The 21,320-nt window shown below is 38.1% G+C and overlaps 1 pseudogene; it reads left to right on the top strand.

Moving 5' to 3' along the window:
• The first annotated feature begins 15,495 nt into the window (after positions 1 to 15,495).
• On the top strand, positions 15,496 to 16,440 carry LOC101606214 (annotated as a pseudogene).
• Positions 16,441 to 21,320: the final 4,880 nt, after the last annotated feature.

The following is a 21,320-nucleotide window of genomic DNA, read 5'->3' as shown; positions in this document are numbered from 1 at the left end:
TGTTAGATAATTGAACCTAAGCAGCAAATTTTGCATGCAAGTGCATTTCATTTCCCCAGCCTCTGTTTGTTTAAAGGAGGATCTTCATCTGTAGGTCAAGTTGACATGTAATTCATGGTGTAGGCTAGATTAGCCTCACAGCTACAGGAATATTCACAGCCCAGGTTCCTGTCATGAGTTTACAACCTTGATTTAATATGCCCCATTTACTCTATCTCTTCTGGCCCTTTGTCTGTAGGAAGATAAACTTGACAGTGTCACTTGATGTTAAAATTATTTTGATATTTTCTCTTGGAAGTAGCAATGCCCAACATCATTTTTGGTCATGACACCTTACTGGGGCAGTGACTGGATGGTACACTGTAAGAAGTCAGTTTACTACCACTTTACCCTATTTTCTGCCAGACAAACAAGTTTAAAGTATTATGGAGGCCTAAATACCATCACTAATGTGAATGAGAAGGGCCAATAGCAATTTTAAAAGCAGCTTTGTACGTTGGTTAAAAAAAAAAAAAAAAGCCAAAAACAGCTATTGATGCTGGGCATGGTGGTGCACACCTTTAGCCCCAGCACTCGGGAGGCAGAGGTAGGAGGATCGCCATGAGTTCAAGGCCACCCTGAAACTACAGAGTTAATTCCAGGTCAGCCTGGACCAGAGTGAGGCCCTACCTCGAAAAACCAGAAAAAAAAATCTATTGAAAATTTTTTAGAAACTGTCAGAATAGAGACTAGCTAGTCTGAGGTAAATTGTTTGAATGTGAATATTTTGCACATTGTTAAACACGTGAATTGCATGTAGTAACATATTTAAGAGTAAGATTTCTTCATCCTACCATTTTGTTGACACTAGTTTTCATTTTGCTTTTTAATTCTATTTTTCTTTTTTCTGTTTTATAACTTTTATTTTTGAACATTAGATATTAAAAGTTTCCCCTTTCTTATTTTCAATTTAAGTATATAGACCCATAATAAGTTAGTTACAAATAATTATGGATCCCAAGCAATTTTTTTCTGACAATAAATACATTCGTACAATATTTTTCCTTTTTCATGCCCTGTCCTCTACATGTGTTTTTGCTTATTTATTTATCTATTTATTTATTATTTTATTTATTTGAGAGACTGATAAAGAGCCATATAGAGAAAAAGAATAGCCATGCCAGAGTCTTCCACCACTGCAAATGAATTGTAGAAATATGTGTCACCTTGTATATCTGGGTTACATGCTACATGTGTTTTTGAGTATACACTTTTTCATCTGCCAGGCTACTTAGTGTTTTTTAAAGGTGAGTGTTATTTCATTTTTAGGATTAGTCACGTTTATGAAAGAGTCTGTTCATTTTTTATAAAAAGATCTTGGTTTTGAAAACAAAAATATTATCTTCATTCTCATTCTGTAAGACCTCATGATTTTCCTCAGAAAGTCATGACTTAACAAAAGTGAAATCAAATGGAATCATTTGATGATTAACTCAAGAACTGGCTGTATACTCATTCACAGTTTTACTTTAGGAGTACCATATAAGTGATCCACCATCTACTTCTTTTTTGAGACTAGTTCTTCATTTGCACTAGAGCTCACCAACTCGCCAAGTAATAGTTTGGCGAGCCCATGCATACCAGAGATTCTCCTGTCTTTTCATACCTGAGGGTTAATAAAAGCTTTTCTTCTGCCTCCCTGTGCATGTCTAAAGAAATATATGTACTACTGCAAATACACACCCATGCATGTACACACACACACACAGTCTCTTTCTCACTCTCTCACACGCACCTCACATAAACACATTCATCTTTCTCTTGGTCTTCCATCTGAAAAAGAGAAGCAAATTCTCCAATGGAGGGTGAGGTCAGTGCAGGATACAATGAATACTCATTATTATTTTAAAGTGCATTTAATAGGTGTAGGCATTCTCATAGCCCACTACTGGGGGGAGCTTGATGTTGGAGAGAAGGCTCACTATTGGATATGGTTCTGATTTGTTTCCCCATTCCAGGTATGGTTTCTGTTCCACTGAGCAGATCCATTAACCAAATCTAGAGCAGTTGGTAACTCACCATGGCTATGCGCCACTATTGCACTTGCGTGAGCATCATGTCAGGTTGATTGCTGTTGAGTATCTTAGATCTTGAGATGCTTAGACAGATGTTGGTCATTTTCCCCCAGTCAATCTTGTAATACCTTCTAGCACTAGACAAGCTAATTGTTTGGGGATTGACTCTTCCAGCTTCCAGCCAGGTCACTCCATGTTCTATCCCAACAGTGTATGGTGTCTTCAGCAAAAGGATCTTACCATTAACCGTAGGTGGGACATCAAGTACTCTGACAGAATTCTATCTTCTATTGGGAAATCTTGTAGGTCTGTGATCAACAGCTCATTGTGGATTTTACTCATATGCTGTCACTAGGAGTTACAGGTCAGTGCCAAGAGAGAAGAAGGAAGAAAAATGTAGGTACTATAAAAGAGAAAGAGAGACCCTCCCCTCCTGCCCCACTATACTTATAGTCCAACCCTCGAGATGTTTATTAGGTATTTTAGCCTCATGGGCAGAGCCACGTTAGAAGCCACAGATGAGTGAGACCATGTGATGATTATCTTTCTGTGATTGGGTGAGTTCACTGAGAATAACAAATATCTCTGAGCTGAGATTTGGAGCTTTTAGGGTAAATGCCCCACAGGGAATAATTGGGTCTTATGGTACCTCTATAGTCATCATGTATAGGAGTCTCCATATTGCTTTCCATAGTGGTTGTACAAGCTTACATTCCCACCAACAGTGAATGAGGGTCCTTATTTCTCTGCAACCTCACCAGCATTTGTTGTTATTAAGTTTTCAATATCTGCTATCCTTACTAGGGTAAGGTGGAATCTTATACTTGTTTTAACTTGCATTTCCCTGATGATTAGGGATGTTGAACTTTTTCTTAAGTGTGTAGTTGCCATTTGTATTTCTTCCTCTGAGAACTCCCGGTGCAGTTCTCTGCCCCATTTTGTGAGTGGGTTGTTTGACTTTTTATTGTTTAGGTTTATGAGTTCTTTGTAGATTCTAGAAATTAGACCTCTGTCTAATGTGTATCCAGCATATATTTTCTCCCATTCTGTGGGAAATCTATTGGCTCTGCTAATTGTTTCTGTGTCTGCAAAAAAAGCTTTTCAGCTTCCTGAGATTCAAATTGTTGAGTGATTATATAATTTCTGGAGCTACTGGGGTTTTGTTCAGGAAGACTTTTCCTATTCCTATATCATTGAAAGTTCCTCCTATTGTTTTTCTTCCAGTATTAGCAGAGTGTGTGATCTTATATTGAGGTCTTTGATCCATGCAGACTTGACTTTTGTGCATGGTGAAATGTATACATGAAGTTTCATTTTTCTGCATGTGGCTATCTAGTTTGTCCAATGCCATTTGTTGAAGATTCTATTTTTTCCCCCAAGTCTATGCTGTTAGGGCCTTGTCAAATATCAAGTAGTTATAGTCACTTGACCCAAAGTCTGGATCCTCAGTTCTGTTCCATTGGTCTTTGTTCCTGTTTTTATGCCAATACCACATTGTTTTTATTACTATGCTTGATAGTATAGCTTTAGATCAGGAAGGTGATGCTTCCAGAAGTGTTTATTTTGCTGAGGATATGTTTGGACATCTGAGAAGATTAATAAACTCCTGCATTTCCATATGAATTTTGAGATAAGCTTTTCTAACTCTGTGAAGAAAGATGTTGGGATTTTAATTACTATTACATTGAGTCTATATATTAAGCAGAAAGTAATGAATTGGAAACTAAGAAAACAATTAAGAAAATTGAAGAGCTGGTTCTTTGAAAAAAAATAAATAAACCAGATTGACAAACCCCTGGCCAATTTGATCTTTCATTAGTGTTTTTATGTTTTCATTGTAGTCCTTTAACCTCCTTGTTTAATGTTGTTCCAAAGTATTTTATTTTACTTTATTTTTTGATGCTATTGAAAATTGGACAATGTCATGAATTTTTTTCTCTGTATCTTTGTCTTTTGCATACAGAAAGCCTACTGAATTTTGTGCATTGATTTTATATCCGAGTAATTTACTGAAAGAGTTAATTACGTTTAAGACTTTTGAGATGGAGCCTCTCGGGGCACTTATGTATAGAATCATGTTGTCTGCAAATAGAGCTAACTTCTTCCTTTCCAATTTGTATTCCTTTTTCTTCTGTTTCCTGTCTTATTGCTTGAGCTAAGATTTCCAGTGCTATGTTAAAGAGCAGAGGTGAGAGTGGAACCCTGTTTTGTTTCTAGTCTTAATGGGAACTCCTTTAGTCTCTCCCCATTAATTATTTGGGCTTAAGGATCTTTATATATAACCATTACTATGTTGAGATACAGATCATCTATGTCTATTCTCTCGAATGTTTTTTATCGTGAAGTGGTGTTTTATTTTGCCAAAGGCCTTTTCTGCATCTGTTGAGATGATCGTGTGGTTTTTGTATTTAAGGTTACTTATGTGGTGTATTACACTGACAGATTTCCATATATTGAAACATCCCTGTGTTCCTGGGATGAAGCTTTCTTGATCCAGGTGGATAATGCTTTTGATGCACTGTTGAATTCATTTTGTGAGGATTTTGTTCAGAATCTTTGCATCTATGTTCATCAGGGAAATAAGCTGGTAGTGTTTTTTTTTTTTTTTTTATGCCATCTCTGCTTGATTTTGATATTAGTTCTGAACTCTTCTTTTTAGGGAGGTTTGTGATTACCCTGTCATATCTCAGTGTTTGTGATACATTTGTTTAGGAGATTAGTCTGCTCTGAGTTTAGTTTTGGTAGGTGGTATGTGTCCAGAAATTCATGTATTTCATTCTTATTATCCAATTTTGTGGAGTAGAGGTTTTTGAAGTAAGTTCTCATGATTTTCCCAATTTCACTGCCTGTTGTGATCTCTTTTTCATTTCTAATTTTGTTAATTTGAAGCATTTCTTTTTCTTTCTTTTTTGTCTTGATCAAATTGGTCAGGAGTTTATTAATCTTGTTTATTTTTTCAAAGAACCTGCTCTTTGTATCATCAATTTTCTTAGTTTCCAATTCAGTAATATTCATTAATGTTGGTTCTGATCTTCATTATTTCTTTCCATCTGGAGCTTTTGGGGTTGGGTCCTTCTTGTTTTTCCAATGTATATAGGTGGATGGTTAGGTTATAGATTCAGGCTCTCTCTGTATTTGTTATGAAGGCATTTAGCACAATCAAATTTCCACTGAGGACTGCCTTATGTCACATAAGATTTTGTATATTGTGTTATCATGGCCATTCATTTCTATTAATTTTGCAATTACATTTTTTAATACTTCCACTACCGACTTATTGTTAAGAGTGTTTTGTTCAGTTTCCAGGAGTTTACTGGGTACCTGATGGATCTTTTGTTGTTAATTTCTAACAATACAGTATTGTGATTTGATATCAAGCAGGAAACCATGTTGATCCTCCTAAATATGTGGAGGCATGCTTTATGACCCAGCATATGATCTATTTTAGAGTAGGTTCCAAGTGTTGCCTAGAAGAATGTGTAATCTGTTGATTTGGGGTAGAATGCTCTGTAGATGTCTGTTAGGTCTAATTGATTATATGGTGGTGGTGAGTTCTCTTACTTCCCTGTTAATTCTCTGTTTGGATCATCTTTCTATTGGTGATAGTGGAGAACTGAAATCCACAACTATGATGGTGTCGATGGTTATTTCTGTTTTATTGTCAAGTAGGTCTTATGTTGTGAATTGTGTGCACCTGTATTTGGTACATAAAGATTAATGATTGTAATATCCTTTTGTTGGATCATTCCCCTGATAAGTAAGAAGTGGCCTTCTTTGTCTTTTATGATTACTTTTGGTTTGAAGTCTACTTTATCCAATGTAAGTATACCTCCACCTGCTTGTTTATTTCCGTTTGGTTGGAGTATAATTTTTCCATCCTATCACCCTGAGGAGGTGCCTGTCTATAGCAGTGAGGTGGGGTTCTTGAAGACAGCAGATACAGGGGTCTAATTTACTGATCCCCCTGTGAGCTTATGTCTCTTGATGGTGAATTAAGGCCACTAATGTTTAGGGAAATAACTGTGATATTTGATTAAATACCAGCCATACTGGCGTGGTTTATGTGATTTGGTGTTTTCTTTGCCTTTGTAGCTTTTGTGCCTTCTTGAAGTTTGGTTATTGTGATCTGCTTCTCATGGGCACTTGAGATTCATTATTTGAATCTTCTTTGTGGAGCATTCCCTGAAGACTCTCTATAGGTTTGGCTTTGTATTCATATGGTTGTAAAGCTGAGTTTTATCATGGAAGGTTTTTTTTTTTTTCACCATATATTATGATGGATACTTTGGGTGGGTAGAATAGTTTGGGTTGTTAGCCATAAGTTCTTAGAGTTCCCAGTTTTCCATTACAGGCCTCTCTGGCTTTTAGGATTTCACTTGAGAAGTTGAAGTAATTCTGATGGGGTTTCCTTTATAAGTAATGAGTTGTCTCTCTCTGGATGCTTTGTAGGACTTTCTCTTTGTGGTTGATATTTAGAGTCTTAATGAAAATATGTTTTGGAAAATTTCTGCTTTGGTCCAGTCTGAGTTTCTATCCTCCACATGACTGACCCTATTCTTGATAGCTTCTATAGAGTTTTGGTCTTGTTCAATTTTCTGCTTTTAAGTATAGCTTCCAAGCCTCTGTTAAGTTTCCTTTTCACACCATCTTCTGATTTTCTTAATGCTTTTTCGGAGTTCATCCTTGTATTTTTTTTTTTTTTAATGTCTTCATTGAGCTTAGCCAGCAGGTTATTGAGGTCCCATTTTCTTGTTTTGCTCTCCTTCAAATGATTTAACTGTCTTATGAACACTTCCTGGTTCTTTTTGAGTAGGTCTAATCTAGTGAGCATTCCATTCATCCATATATTGGTCCCTTGTTGAGTTTCTGTAAGTTCTACAACTTCTTGGCCAGGGTTGCATAGTTTGTTTCTGCTTTTGTGTGTGATGGGGGGGTGGTGTCTTATCCTATTGTCCTCTCTCTGTTTTCATTAGAGATATCCATTGTGGGAACTGGGCAATCTAGGTGGATTTACTTCCATCTGATATTTTGTTCTATTCCTTTTTCACCCATTGCAATGTTTCAGAAAGCCTAAGGTGTGGGAGGGTGTAGTGGTGAGTGGGGTGGTGATTGCATGTGGGGCTAAGAGAGGCTGCGTGGGAATGGTGATTGGTCCAATAATGTCATGCACAGGGGTCCACAAGTTTGGATGGGACTGGCGATTGTGCATGGGAGGTCATCAACCACTCAGCATATTCAGGCATGGAACCATTGTTTCTCAAAGCATGCCTTTTTCTTTAAGGGAGTAAATCCTAAAGGGCTGCAGCCAGAGTGAACTGCCCACTTCAACAGTCACCCAGATTCTCCCATTCATGGCAGCATGCTCCTAGGGGGGAAATGAGTATTGAAATTGTACTTAGCACAACTGAGTAATTGTCATCCCTGTCCTTCTATAAGATGTTGAACCTCAGAAAGGAATGGATGAGGGGTCTATAGAACTTCTCTCCCCACAGCTTTCATGTCCTCCTCGGTATATACTTCTACTTCTAAGTTCCCAGTGGTGAGTCCCTATAACTTCAACAGTAGTGTTTGAATCCTCCACAGACTCAAAATCTTGTAATTATATCCTAGAAATCTTGAGGATTTGTTTAAGAACCAGGAAGGCAACCAAACCTTGTTTTCGCTCTAGAAGAACAGTGCATGCAATTTATAACTTCCAGGCAAATCCAATACTTCACTTGCCACACTGGGGTTGGCCCTGTTATACATAATGGCAGTGTATTATTGTAAATTTGTCAGCAGAGGCATTTGGGGAAACATGTCACAAAACGATGTTGTGGACATTCACATATCTCTGAATATTACTATAGTACAACAGATATCAGTCCTGCTAGGTAGCTCTTTCAGTTCACGTCGGTACATCACAAGCAGTAAGCACAGTTATAGGAAACATTAAAGCATTCTTTCTCAATGCTTAGTTTATCAGTCCGTATCTATGTTAAAAGATTTCCAGGGGCTGATATTCAGTGATCATGAAGAATTAAGTGATTTGCTATGAGATGAAGGCATGTGGTGAATATTGTCACAATCAGCAGAATATACTACATGTCAGATACAGGCTAGGCTTAACTTGAAGGGAGTAAAGCTGTGAAATTTATTAATTTATATTAATATACATCTTAGTTCATCACAGACAGTTACCAGGTCACATGCAGAAAAATACTATTTGCTATTTGAAAAGGCTAGTATAGCCCAAAATACAATTAGTTCTGGACTGGTAACATTTACTTCTCCACAATCATTGTAGTCCATTGTTGAAGTTTTAGTCACAGTATATTTTGATAGTCTCAGCTTTTAGTTTTTCATTTGCCAAACATCATTTTGCCATTTGTGTACCTAGTAAGCTATTATCTCACATACATCTTAGGAACAGGTAAAGAAGACAGCTCTTCAGGAGTGTGATACTTATCAGAGCCATTAGGAAAGAAACTCCTATATCATGTCAAATCTATTAGCCATTATGATATATTTATCATCTACGTGTCAATTTTCTTGTATGTGACATGACATTTATAGGGACACAAATATCAGATTTAAGATTGAAAGTAATAATACAGGTGATAGGTAAGGAAGAAGAAATTGTTAACTTGAATGGAAAGTTAATTGAAATTTTTGGAAATGTACATACTTAGTTTAGATAAGGTAGGAAATATATGAGACTAATGTTAACACAACATTTGAAACAGCTTGAAAAATTTTAATGTTAAACTTTACAGAATTTAGGACATTAATTTTGAAGTTACAATATCACTTTAAAAGTTTTTTTTTTAATAAGGCTTTAATATAGGTGGCTTGTAATTTTTACTTATTTGGAACAGAGATCAAAAGAGGTCATAACTTTAGAAGAACTAATGAAAGTATGCCAACCGAAGCAGAGGTAGATAATTTCATTGCTTTCAGTGTATTATCAGTTGTTTTTTTTTTAAAGTGTAATGAAATTTTATGTAATTAGTCAAAATTGTTATCTAGTATAATAAAATTTTATCAACTAAATTGATATCTTATGGGAAAATATATAAAAGTAGAATATGTAAGAAATCTATTGGCATAAACAGGGAAGCACATGTTCTAACAAATAGAATGAATACTTTACCTATTGGAAAATATGTAAACTTACCATATTGATATAAGTCAATTATAACCTTTAAGTATCTCATTTAACATAAAGATTTATGTATAAACCATTCTGTAAACATTACATAAACCTTTTTAAGACCAGAATCATATCTAAGAGAACCTGAACTTTGACCTATGAAATAAAAAATAATAAAAATATACTCATGATATTCTCTTTGTTTGAGCTTTAAATAACTTTTATTATTATTATTTTTTTTTTTGATTTTTTGAGGTATGGTCTCACTCTGGTCCAGACTGACCTGGAATTAACTATGTAGTCTCCGAGTAGCCTTGAACTCTTGGTGATCCTCCTACCTCTTCCTCCAGAGTGCTGGGATTAAAGGTGTGCAGCACCATGCCCAGCAATATCTGTTAATCAGAATCTTATCAACTCCCTCTCCCCAAACTTTGGTCTTTATGGTTTTCTGTCCCTATGGTTAATTACATGTAGAGTGGATTGTGATAGTCTTCCTTCCAATTTCCTTGGGATTGAAGTCCCTTAGGCCATGTTTTTGTGAAAGATCCTGAAAGTCCGTTATATTAATTTCATATTTTTGAGTTTTATGTTACATAAATAAAATCTAAATAAGCAAATGAAAGCTTATTAAAATGAAGCTTGATTTTGGTAAGCAGCTTTTATTTCAGTAGCCAGAGCTTGAAACTAGGAAATATAGATCAATTTTAAACGTGATTTGGGACAACATACTATAAATAAAGAGTAAGGTCTGAATGATATAAACAATTCAGGTGATAAAAATAAGGAATATTAAAACTTTTACGTTAACCCATTTTACCATAGGCAACTCAAACCTTTTTTAGTTTAAGTCCCACAACCTTTTTATATCAATTTTCATACCCTATGAACAACACACTTCAGAAAAGTGTTTTATCTTAACAATGTCCTGTCTCTTAAGACCCAATTTCCCTAATATTTAGCATATTTCCCTTGATCTGTCTCTTTCATCGAACAGTTCCTGGAAACCATCCAAGACCATGAGGAGGAGTAATCAGGAATGTCTAGGTTGTCTGTTGCCTTGTCACTTTTTGGCTCTGCCTAAAGACTATCTTTTTAAAACAAATTTACTGTTTATATCCTCATCATTTTATTATTTCATTGACCAGTTAAACATCATTCTTAATAAAGTTCTTTGTATCTATTATTGAAAATCTCTTCCAAAATTTTTTTTTAGACACAGAGAGAGATGGATAGAGAATTAGAATTGCCAGGGCCTCAGCCACTGCAATTGAACTCTAGATGCTTGTGCCACCTACTGTCATGTACGACCTTGAACTTTCCTCACATTCGTGCAACTGGTTTATATGGGATGTGGAAAAATGAACATGGTTCCTCAGGCTTTGCAGGTAAGTGCCTTAACCACAAAGCCATCTCTCCAGCCCTGGAAATCTCTTTCTGTATTTTTCTTCAACAATCTTATCTTGTCTTACAAACTTTTAATTATTTTTAGTATAAATAAGAGGAATGTAGCTCAATTAACTTATCTTATCACTAATTGAGAGAGAAGCAAGTAGTTCAGCATCACAAAGTTAATCATTCTAATTTTGAAAATCTGTAGAGAATCATCCTTAGCAGAAAACCTTAGAACTTTTTTTGACTTTTAAGACATCCTTTGTTGTTATTGCCAAAACATATTTAAAGGGCCAGTTACATTTCTCACTTAGGTGCCTATTCCATTCAGTGTTAAGCACAACTTTTCATAAACTCCTAATTGTATAAAACAAATCACAATCTGGGCGTGGTGGCACACACCTTTAATCCCAGCACTTGGGAGGCAGAGGGAGGATGATTGCCATGAGTTCAAGGCCTCCCTGATACTTTATAGTGAACTATAGGTGAGCCTAGGCTAGAGTGAGGCCATACCTCGGAAAACAAACAACAACAACAACAAATCACATCTGTGAATATGCCATTTAACACTCATCATTTTAATGTTTCTGTTCCATGATGCACTCAGTTGTTCTATCAAATGTCTACTTTTGTCAAGCAACATGTTTTACAATTCACACATGGCTTAATCTTAGAATTTAAAATGAGAAATATATCATAAACCTGCTTTTAAATTATAAGAAAGCAACATCCAGTTGGTATTGTATATATGTAAGTAGAATGATTGAGATTGGGAGGTAATATGATGGAGAATGGAATTTCAAAGGGGAAAGTGCGGGGGGAGAGGGTATTACCATGGGATATTTTGTATAATCATGGAAAATGTTAATAAAAATTGTGAGTAGATTAAGAAAAAAGAAAGCAACATCCAGTGTTTTAAATTTAAGATGATTTTTTTTTTTCCTTCTATGGCCATTAGCCATATGTAAGTGGTCTGGGTGACAGAATTTTCCTTAGTTTTATCTAGCTGTGTGGCAGGCTGATTTTTCTAGTAATTTAATGGTTAAGGTTTTGTATACTGCGATTGCCTCAGATAATCTGACTTCCTCTAAATTAGTTTTGAGACATGCCAATAGGGTGTCTTTTGGAATAGGTTACTTAGAGCCCATTTTGGAGGACAAAGACTAACTGGAGTAGGTGATGCCACTAGGGACATTTCTGAGACTTAGGGAGACAACAAATCTCAAAGATTAGTAGGAAGTGTCCCACATTATAATATTTGGGATGTCCAGTAGAATTAAATGTAGAGGGTTTCTGAGGCCTCAAATCATCCACAGACTGAAAAGTGAGAAACTCTTGCAGTTTCTATGGTCTCAGATGGGGTGCCTCTACAGCAGACTGAGAGTAAATACATTGTCCAGAAGGTTGTAATTTGATGAGGGTGTGGATGAAGATTATCACACAGTGAGTGGCCTCCTGTCTAGAATTCAAGAGTCTGTGGGAGATGGGAGGGAGTGAGAGGGAACTATGACCTGGTGGATCAACCACAGGACTTTTGTAGACTCAGCTGAGCTCAGAGAGGTATTTTGAATTTTTTTATTCAATTTGTATTTATTCATTTGAAAGAGAGAAAGAGAGAGAAAGAGAGACAGAGAGAGATAGAATGGGCATGCCAGGGCCTCCAGCCACTGCAAATTAACTCCAGATGCATGCACCACCTTGTGCATCTGGCTAACGTGGGTCCTAGGGAATCAAGCCTCGAACTATGGTCCTTAGGCTTCACAGGCAAGTGCTTAACCACTAAGCCATCCAGAGAGGTATTTTGGACATTCATTAAGGTGTAGCCCTGGTCAGAATTCCTCATTCTCCACAAATGAGCTGTAAAACTCATGCAATCCAGGGGTCAGTGTGTGAGGAGAAAGAAAAGAAAAGAAACTGCCAAGCATCAAGTTTGGTTTACCCAGAACACTAATAAAGTCCCTTGAACCAGGAGGTTGAAAAGAGCTTGTGCCTCTTATGTAGACAAAGGTCACAAAAGACTGGAGGTCTCAGGTCTCAACTGGTAACTGTTTACTCCAGAATAGTGAGTAGAGTATGGCAATCTTCTATTCCCCCAAGGAAATGAAACACTGGTAGTGAGGTAGAAAGAAGGAGATGGATAGAGAAGGGGAGGACATGTAACCCAAAAGCCATGAGTGCTCCAATCTGAGACTGAGCACCAGAAATATAAGTAAAGTGAAAGAGAAAAACAAAGGGAAACACTGGACTTGATCACAACAGACTGTTTATTGGAGCACAGTAGGGAGCTACAATCTTCCTGCAGGATGGAGGCTGAAGCACTGAATTATACAAGGTGTGACTTTCTAAGGAGGATCCTGAGGAAGAGTCTGAGCCAGGAGCAGGTCCAAGGGAAGTAGATAAAGAACTTGTAGCTATTTATGTCCTTGTTCAGCATAAGCATTTTCAGCAGAATTGTCTAAGGGAAAATATTCCAGATGGTTTCTGTTCCTTCAAGGCCTTCTGAGTTACAGGAAGTACATCACTTAGGAGAATTGTAAGGTTTTTCTGGGACTGATTGCTTTTGATGTTCCCTAAAGGCCTTCTGGTCTTAGGGACATTCATTACCTCTTTAGTTCCCTCTGGTTCTCAGGAAAGTCATTAACCCTTCAACACTGTCTTATTTTTCAGCCTAGCTTGTCCTTGAAATCACTATGTAGTTTAACGTGGCAGTCCTGCTCCTCATGACTCTTAAGAAGTGGGATTATAGCCAGGTGTGGTGCACACAACTTTAAACCCAACAGTTGGGAGGAAGAGGTAGGAGGATTGCCATGAGTTTGAGGATACCCTGAGACTACATAGTGAATTCCAGGTCAGCCTGGACTAGAGTGAGACCCTATCTCAAAAAAATTTAAAAAGTGGGATTACAGATGTGAACCATTACCCATTACACTGCTCTAAGAATGGTTTCTAAGCTTTATTTCCAAAATGCCCACATTGAAAACAGGCATCATATTTGTTTATAGAGTCAGTAGAGACAAAACAGAACCCTAAACAATCTGGTCTTCAACAAGTTTTCTGTTTGAGTTATACCCTGTTGCAGCCTTAGAATCATTCCTAGTCCATTAATTTAGTCACTAAATTCCCTGTCCTTTATCATGCTCTGAGCCTGTGTGTGTTGATTTGATATGGTGCACTTTCTTCAACATTTCTGCCCCAACTACCTGCTTTAGTCCTGCTTTTCATTTCTATCAAGCTCATAGTCTCTGCTCCTTCCCATCTGATTTCTTGTTTGCCTCCATTTTTGTGGCCTATGCTGCATGGAATCAGTTCCAGATTCCTTCTGCAAACTCTACCTTTTTACCACCCAGTCCTTCCCTCTTATCACTCTTTCTCTTATCATACAGGAGAGATAGAAGCCTGTAAATTGTGTAAACACTATATTTGTACTTTCTGAAGGGGAATTTCTCATGTACTCTAGGCTGGTCTGAAACTCCTTATGTAGCTGGGCCCAGATTTAAAACATTGTGTTACAGATGAGAACTGGTGATAAATGATCATCATTGTGTTAGAGATGAGGCCTGGAGAGACATGGTCATCATTTTGTTACAGATGAGGTATGTGGAGACATGATCATCATTGTGTAACAGATGAGGCCTGGGGATATTTGATTATCATTGTGTTTCAAATAATGCCTGTGGAGAAGTGATCATTATGTTGTTACAGATAAGGCCTGGGGAGACATGCTCATCATTGTGTCACAGATGAGATCTGGGGACATGATCATCATTGTGTTACAGATGAAGCCTGGGGCAGCATGATCATCATTGTGTTACAGATGTTGGTTAGGGAGATATGATCATCATGTGTTACAGAAACTTGGGGAGACATGTTATCATTGTGCTACAGATAAGGTTTAGGGAGATATGATCATCTTTTTTTCTTAAAGATGAGGCCTAGCAATCAATGAATGCAAAGAATTTTCTCAAGAAACAGGACAAGCAGATTACATAGCTTGATTTTTCTGTTGTGAAAAACAGCTTACCCTGTTACTTTCTACATAGCAATGCCTCACCAGGTCCAGTTAGATGACATGTATGTCATCACAAATATTTATTTTACAAACCATCCCATTCCTCTTCCTTTTGAAAAGAGTTTTTGACTATGGAACTTATTTTTATGGCTCATAAGACTAACAATCAGGGGTGTCAACATGGGTGTAAGATAATAGTGGTGAGAAAGAAGAAAGGCAGCAGGGAGGTCTGGTAAACACCGAGTGCCTGACTGGAAGGTGAAAGCAGTTGTACTCCAAACTATATGGAGAGAATGGGCATGCCAGGGCCTCTTGCATCTACAAACAAACCCCAGACCCATGAGATACTTTGTGCACTTAGTTTCACAACAGGCTCTCATATAGCCCAAGCTGGCCCCCAAATCACTATGTAGCTGAGGATGACCTCTCCTACCTCTACCTCCTGAGTGTTGGGATTACAAATACATGCCACTACATCCAGTTTATATGGTGCCAGGGATGAAGATGATCCTGGAGATCAAGCCAAGGGCTTCACAGCTGCTAGGCAAGCACTCTACCAACTGAACTACACCCTAGCTTCCTGCTGTATTTTTATAAGAAACAGTTTTATTTTTTTTTTTCGAGGTAGGGTCTCACTCTGGCTCAGGCTGACCTGGAATTCACTATGTAGTCTCAGGGTGGCCTCGAACTCACAGTGATCCTTCTACCTCTGCCTCCCAAGTGCTGGGATTAAAGGCATGTGTCACCATGCCCAACTTTATAAGAAACTTATTTGTTTTGTTGTTTTTTGGTAGGGTCACAGTCTAGCCCAGGCTGACCTGGCACTCACTCTACTTCCAAGCTGGTCTCAAACTCACAGAAATCTTCCTACCTCTGCCTCCCAAGTGCTAGGATTAAAGACATGTGCCATCATGCCTGGCAGTAAAGAACGTTGTAAAGGTTTGCCCTCACCCCCTTGCCCCAGGACTGGTGTCAATCATGCCGCTGCTGGTGGCCCGGGACAGTGGAGGAGCGGCAGCCCAGGACAGCTAGTGGCCCTGTGCATTTGCCCCATCGGGAAGATTCCCACCAGAGTAACACTTAGACTGCACCTCAGCCTTGTTCAGCAGTTCAGGGAGCTCCTATTTCTCATATGGCCCTACAGGTTTCATCTTTATCAGAAAGTGAGAGTCTCAGGACTCACCTGAAAGCACAGGCTCCTTGCAGAAAGCTCATGGGATCCTAGCATGGCACCCTTCTTACAGAAAAATTTTGAAAGACCTCTCTTCTGAAGAAACACAAGCAGAAAAGGAGACGGAGAAAATCCTGGAGTTTCTGCTGTTACTTCCATGTCCGTTACAACTCCCATCTATCAGACCAGCAGCAGACAGGACATTGCCATTGCCCCAGATGGAGCCTTGCAGTTGGCCAGTCCAGGCACAGACGGAGTACAGGGACTACAGACCTTAATCATGACAAATTCAGGCAATCCTCAGCAAGGGACAATTCTCCAGTTTGCACAGACCTCTGATGGACAGCAAATACTTGTGCCCAGCAATCAGGTGGTTGTGCAAACTGCATCAGGAGATGTGCAGACATACCAGACCCACACTATACCATTGACCACTTTGCTGCCACAAGCTGTGGTGATGACGTCGTCTGTCACTCTTACCTCTCAGGCAACTAAGACAGATGACCCCCAATTGAAAAGAGAAATAAGATTGATGAAAAACAGAAGCTGCTCGAGAATGTTGAAGAAAGAAGAAAGAGTATGTCAAGTGCCTGGAGAATCGAGTTGCAGCCTGGAAAATCAAAATAAAGCTCTCATAGAAGAGTTAAAAACTTTGAAGGATCTTTATTCTCATGAAAGTGTTTGATTTTTTTTTTAAAGAAAGTATTTTTGTGGACTGACCCAAAAAATAGATGGATTTCTTTTTAGTGGAGTTTTATAAAAGTTTTATAAAAGTGAAGCTAATTTTTATTTAGGCTTTTGCAATGCAAAGGTAAATAAATGTCTTTATGCAAGATACCTGGTCACAGGATGTAGTGGCAAATGGCCTTAAGAAGCTACTGGAACAACTGGGGGCTTTGTAAAGAAGAAACATCCTCAAGAAGCAAGAAGTGAACTTTAGCAATTCAAGTTTTCTAAGTCAATCCAAAAATGGCATATAAGGTGAAATTTAGTAAATTGAATTTGTAAATCAATTTACCCTGTATGTACGCATTTCTTACTGTTTCTTGGATTGGCCTTTTCCAGTTGTATGTGGTTATATGTGTATTTTATTTCTACCAACAAATTCTAAATTACAAATGTAAAGGAAAACAATACATTACTAAATATATAAATTATGTGGTCTGATTGTGTAAAAAAAAAGAATAACAATCAGAACTTGGGCTGGACACATGGCACAGTGTTAGAAGCAATAGTTAGAAGTAAAATAGGGACTGTTAGAAGCAATAATTACAACTGTTATAAGACAGAACAAGGAGAGTCTGGACCAAGGTAAACTCAATAACCATCAAGAAAACATCAAACATCTGCAGTTCAAGTCTGATATCATAAACAGTGACTGACAGTCTATGAAACTGCCAATTCTATACAACAGGCTTTGCTGAATAGCTAGGCAAACATCCATCCTGACCCGACAGCACTCCATGGTAGTCTATGTATGGCCCTGGTATATCTAAAATACCATCAGGTCTCGAAGCAAATCATGATCCATCTTCCAATGTACTCACAAACCTCCTCATTAGGGTCATCACACCCTGCCAATATGACATGTCGCACAAAAAGCTCCTGGAAACATGAACATGTTGACACAACCCATGTATTTTTCATGCTTCATAAACCAATACCAGGTGTGTAGGACACAGCCTTATTCAAGCAGCTTCAACAACAAATTTCATTACTAGTAATTATATATTTGCTTGAATTTTTCCAACTTTAAAGATTAAATTTCTTACCTCCATCTTTTTAATGCAATTTCCACCCTTTTCAAAATTTAGAGAGGAAATGAGAGAGAGAGCAAATTGGCACATGAGGGTTTCAGCCACTACAACCAAACTCCAGATGTTTGCAGTATATTGTTAGGGGCAGGATTCAGGGTATTATAGCCAGTTTACGCTTCCCAGTGTTTGGTCCACTCTCCTTTTCCTGTCGTACACCTGATGTTGGCCAAGAGGTAATGTCCACACACTGCTCATGCCATTGTTTTCCCCTGTTGTGTGGGTTTGATTTAGGTGTCCCACATAAACTTAGGTGTTCTGAATGCTATGTTCCCCAGCCAAAGTCAATTGGAAATTAAAGCCTCCAGGAAGCAGTGTATTCTTGGGTGTGGGCTAATGGGTGTTAAAGCCAGCTTTCATGTGCCAGTGTTGGGCACACTCTCCTGTTCTTGTCTTTTCCTTATTTTGGCCAGGGGGTGATGTCCACACTCTACTCATGCCATCAATTTTCCCTGCCATCATGGAGATTGTCCTCAAGCCTGTAAATTGAAATAAACCTTATTCCCCCAAATTTTTTCTTGGTCAGGTGATTTCTTCCCCAGCAATATGAACCTGACTGTGTCACCTGCCATCATGGAGCTTCCCCTTGAGTCTGTAAGCCAAAATAAAACTCCCCCCCCCCCAGCTGTTCATGGTTGGGTGTTTTCTGTCAGCAATGACTGCAACACGAAAGTTGGTACTGAGAGTGGCATTGCTGCCAGACACCTGACTGTGGCTTTAGCCTTTAGGAGCTGATTTTCAAGAGAAATGTGGGATGATTTGAAACCTTGGCCTACAGCTTGATGGACTATTCTCGTAAGAGCTGAAATACTTGAATGTGGTAATAACTAAGGATTGTGAAGTTTTGCTTGTGACAGTGAGAAAAAGCTTTGCCTGGAATGGGCTAGTCACAGTTGTTTTTTTTTTTTCTAAATTTTTACTTATTTATTTGAGAGCGACAGACACAGAGAGAAAGACAGATAGAGGGAGAGAGAGAGAATGGGTGCGCCAGGGCTTCCAGCCTCTGCAAACGAACTCCAGACGCGTGCGCCCCCTTGTGCATCTGGCTAACGTGGGACCTGGGGAACTGAGCCTTGAACCGGGGTCCTTAGGCTTCACAGGCAAGCACTTAACTGCTAAGCCATCTCTCCAGCCCCAGTTTGTGTGAGAGGCTTGCTGTTATGTCGATGTCCTAACAACCTGAACAGTGTTGCATTAGAAAGAAATGAACTTCTCTGAGCAGAGAGATATGGCATGGAAAATGAAACTTCTGCCCATTCAGCTGCAATTAGAGAGATTATGATCTTTCAGATTGGATTGGCTGACTACATAGGGAAACAGAAAGAATTTAGACTCTTTTGAAGGGGCTTAATGCTCAAGGATTGTCCTGTTTTTAAAAGTCTACTTAATCATTCCCCTGGTTAACAGATTGACACCTCACCTGATATTGTGGAGTATGAGAAATGCAGGAAAGACAGGGTCATTGAATTTGCAATGAGGTCTGGTTTTGGTAACAGCCTTTGCCAGTGTGAAGCAGGTTTGCTGGATGTCTGCATGGAGACCCAATGGAACTGTGAGCAAGGACCATGGGTTGCAGTGGACAACCACTGGAGATGCTTGGACTATGAGATGTTGTGCTAAGGAGAGCTGCTAGCCATGTATAAAGGACTGTGAGTAGTGTAGCTGGAGGGGTAGAACTGGAACTCTAGAGACATGTGGCTGAGTAGGATTATCAGATCTAGAGATTTGTCATGGACTAGAGTTGTTCAACCTGGAGTTACAGAGGCTGATGCTCTCTGTGTTTCAATCTTTTATTGGTTGAATCTTTTTGTTGTTATTATGCTCAATGCAATCTTTTGCAGTGCAGGGTGAGTGCTTATTCTGTGATATTATGTTTTTGGAGGGTTCTTTCTTTCTTTTCTTTCCTTTTTTTTTTTTTGCAATTACAGCTCTGTTAAAAGTTATTGGACTATGGTCATGTTTGAACATCATTGGAATTGATAAAATTGTGGGGACTTTTAAAGTTCCACTGAATACATGGTATTTTATATCATGTGTGCTTATCAGTTCATGGGGGCTATAGGCAGAATGTGGTGGTTTGATTTAGGTGTCCCCCATAAACTTACGTGTTCTGAATGCTAGTTTCCCAGCTGATACTTGGGAATTAATGCCTAATGGAAGCAGTGTATTGTTGGGGTGGGATTATGGGTATTATAGCCTTAGTCAGGTAATTTATGTCAGCAACATAAACCTGACCGCAACAGGCACAGTGTTTCAAACTATCATGCCTTATGAATCATCCTTGTAACTTCAGAATATTGCCATACTGCTATCATAAGTGATATTTTGGATGTATTCTTGCATCTGTTTGCATGGATTTTGTTTATAATTTTTGCTTGTATGTTTAAGAGATTGGCCATAAAGTGTTACTGCTTGTTATAGATAAGTTTAACTTATTAGCAAAAACTCTGTTTTAGACATTGGGTGGTTAGATATATCTGTACCAAGTCTTGTCTTGATGTCAGAGATAATCAATTCAGCAAGGCAATGTAGTTGCATCTGGGATTCCTTGTGATCTTCCTTTTGCTGGAATTACACAGATGGACAACCACAGTCAGTACTGTAAAATATATCATACATTTATTTATTTTTATTTGTAAGGAGAGAGAGAGAGGGAAAATTTGAATATAAATACCAGGGCTTTTACATGCTTCAAATGAACTCAAGATGAATGTAACACTCTCCTTATGTCTTCATGTAGGCACTGGGGAATAAAACATTGGTCACTGGGCTTTACAGGCAATGCATTAATCACTGAGTAATTTTGCCACCCCCACAACTAGTATTTTTACATGGGTAATGGGGATCCAAAGTCACTCTCTCATGCTTGCATGGTATGCACTTTACCCAATTAACCATCTCCCAAGTCCTTTAAATCATTTGTGATAATCATATATCAGATATTATTCTTAAATTCATTACATCTTATATCAATTATATACATTAAAAATTGAATAACAGCTTGGCATAATGGCACATGCTTTTAATTCCACACTAAGAAAGCAGAGACAGATGGATCACTATGAGTTGGGATTGGCTTTAGAGTACATAAGGAGTTCCAAGTCAGCATGAATTGAAAAGAAACATGAGACTAGAATAGAAACTTTACATTTAAATATCCAAATTTTGTTCCTGGACCTCATAAACCCATGGCTATTTTATGATTATATATGCATTAAATCTGATGTAAAAGCCTCTATAGTCTTTAGCAAATATAAAACTCCTATAAAATCCAACATCTCAACTGAGAAGCCAAAAAGTCTATTAATTTTGAGCTTTGTTAACGCAAAGTACAGTTACCTATTTCCAACACATATTAAACAGTTCCATTGGGGGGAAAAAAGGTACAGCAAGGAAATGGTGAAGCAACATAATTAGGAAAATAAACAAGACAAACTTCAAACCTTACAGCTTTACCCAAGGATCCTGAGCAAAGAAAATCACATGGCTCAAAATCTAACCCCTCCAGCCCTGAAAGGTGGCTTTATAGGTAAATTAAAATATGCCAGCATGAGCAGCATTCCTTAGCAGCAATTATCAGAAAATCTAAGCAACTATAGTGAAACAGTTTTCATCTTCACAGCTCTATTTTATCATCATAGTGTTTCCACACAAAAACTTAAAGACTCCCCTTCATTGCAAAGTGGCAATTGAATGGTTTGTGTTCTTCCTCAACCCTCTTTCCTGCCTTTGTTCTACTTCCAAAAGCAAT

Source organism: Jaculus jaculus, unplaced genomic scaffold (genome assembly GCF_020740685.1).
Source record: "Jaculus jaculus isolate mJacJac1 unplaced genomic scaffold, mJacJac1.mat.Y.cur mat_scaffold_50_1_766167_arrow_ctg1, whole genome shotgun sequence".
Taxonomy (NCBI): domain Eukaryota; kingdom Metazoa; phylum Chordata; class Mammalia; order Rodentia; family Dipodidae; genus Jaculus; species Jaculus jaculus.
This window is presented reverse-complemented; position numbering and strand designations above follow the sequence as displayed.